The following is a 2,290-nucleotide window of genomic DNA, read 5'->3' as shown; positions in this document are numbered from 1 at the left end:
ATTTATATTTTATTCAAAAATAAAAATATTGTCGATTTCTCAAAACCATTTAAAATCGTATTATAATATCGACTGAAGCAAAGAATAAGACGAAACATTAAATCGAGATGTATCTCGCTGCATTGTACGAGTACCCTTCTAGTTATTCATAAAGAATGAAATTTCATTCCATTCCAAATCTATCGAACCAAACACATCACTTGCAAATCCTTCCAAATCCAAAAATCTTTCAATTTCAAATCCTTCCATAAAATTCAAATCCCTCAAAAATCATTACATCAAAACAAACGTCCCCTTGAAAGAAATTATTAGATTATAGTAGAAAGGGTATGCTTGGTAAATAAACATCGTCTAAATAACATATGGAAACCTAAAACCAATTCCATTAAATTAAGCTTACAAAACTACATATTCCCTCAGCTTACTTCTTAGATGAGTTTCGTCCCCTCTTCTTTCCAAAACTAACAACTGCAGAAAAAAAAAAATAGGATTATCATGCATTGATCTTAACCCCATAACATGAACAAGAGATAAAACTTCCTAATCATCATCACATTGGTTGGCATTAACGGTAATATCTACAATTTGAGACCAACAAAATTATTAAACATTGATTTTTTGTTTGATAATGCAGCAGTTGAATCTGTCCTTTTGTACATACCTCATGTATTACAAATGTGGCTGCTTTCCTGTGGTTTCTAATAGAGTAGAAGTTGAATCCAACACGAAAACAAAATCGAACAAAGAGTATCTGAAGATGTTTCAAACATAAATCAAATAGAGAAACATAACATATTTGATTTGTGAGGATTGGATTCGTGAGAATACGTGAAGAACATGGAGAGCAACTTTGATTCCTAGAGATCCTAAAGGAGAGCGGTGTGAGAGGGAGGCCGACAATCTTGGAAAAATTAGGGCGCCGGATGGTTTAATAGAGCCCAACATAAAAAAAGATCGCTTAGAGGTTTTTAGAACCATTAAAAAGTATAGTTTTCTTTTTATCAAACAAGATTTATCCCTTAGAGGTTCTTTGGTTCGCATAATTCGAAGGAATCTGATGGAATTAGAATAACAAATTTCTTTGACCAAATTTCATTCTTTTGTTTGGTTCATTTCTTGAAATGGATGGAATCCTTCAAATGTCATTGAATTTCACAAATTAATGAATTCATCATTCCTTGGCATAATAGAAGGAATTGAATCCCATCACCACCCACCATGACCATGTTATTATTGTTCGTCATGCCCCACCCCTATCCTCCCACCACCACACCACTATTGTCGTCGCCACCCATCCATCCTACCGCACCACTAACCGCCATGCCACTACTGTCGTCTCCTCACCTTGCCTGCCCCCAACAACCCCCAAATCAGGAGCATGGGTGGGACAAGAATGGTGGGGCAGGAATTTGGTAGGGTGGGCCGGGGTGATAGTTGTGACGACGAAAGTAATGACATGGTGGTTGGTAGGGTGTGGGCGGGGCGATGGGTGAGATAGTCCAAACGAAGACGATTGTTTTTATTGAGAAATTTCATTCCAACTCCTACCAACCAAACATATGGTCAAATTTCATTACAATTCCTTCAAGGTCAAATTCCATTACAATTTCTTCAAAGTCAAATTCATTTGATGGATTCCAATTCCATCAAATTCCATTATGTGAACCGAACATCCCCTTAGGTCCCGTTTGGTTTGAAGGAATGAAATGGATTTGGAGGGATTTGGATTTCAAATCCATTCCAATTTATGTTTGGTTTGAAGGAATGGAATGGATTTGGATTTCAAATCTATTCCAATCCATGTTTGGTTTGTTGCATTGTCCGGATTTGAAATTCTACAAACATAGGATTTTGAAATCCTTAGAGGGTGTTCGGGATTTTGAAATCCTTTTCATGGGATTTCGTATAATTGTATGAAATAAAGTTTTAAAAAAATATTTAATTTTATAATAATCGATTAATAAAAATGTAATTTAATTATTTTTATAATTTTTTGTATAAATAATGGAATCCAATTCCGTTTCAAATCCTCAAACCAAATACACAAATGATTTCAAATCCATTACAATCAAAATCCCTCCATGAAATTTGAATCCCTAAAAAATAATCATGCACACCAAATGAATTATTAGGGATTCAAAAGTTACTTCTTAATAGAACTATTAAGGGATAAATAAATAACTATTTATTTAGTTAGTTATTTAAAGTTGAGTTTGATTGGATTACTTAGAAAGAAAGATGAGCATTCCATGTAGATGTATGATGTGTATTTTTCAAGCTATTTGTGGCA

The sequence above is a fragment of the Cynara cardunculus genome (genome assembly GCF_001531365.2).
Source record: "Cynara cardunculus var. scolymus isolate 2C chromosome LG 1, CcrdV1, whole genome shotgun sequence".
Classification (NCBI taxonomy): domain Eukaryota; kingdom Viridiplantae; phylum Streptophyta; class Magnoliopsida; order Asterales; family Asteraceae; genus Cynara; species Cynara cardunculus.
Note: the sequence above shows the minus strand (reverse complement) of the source record.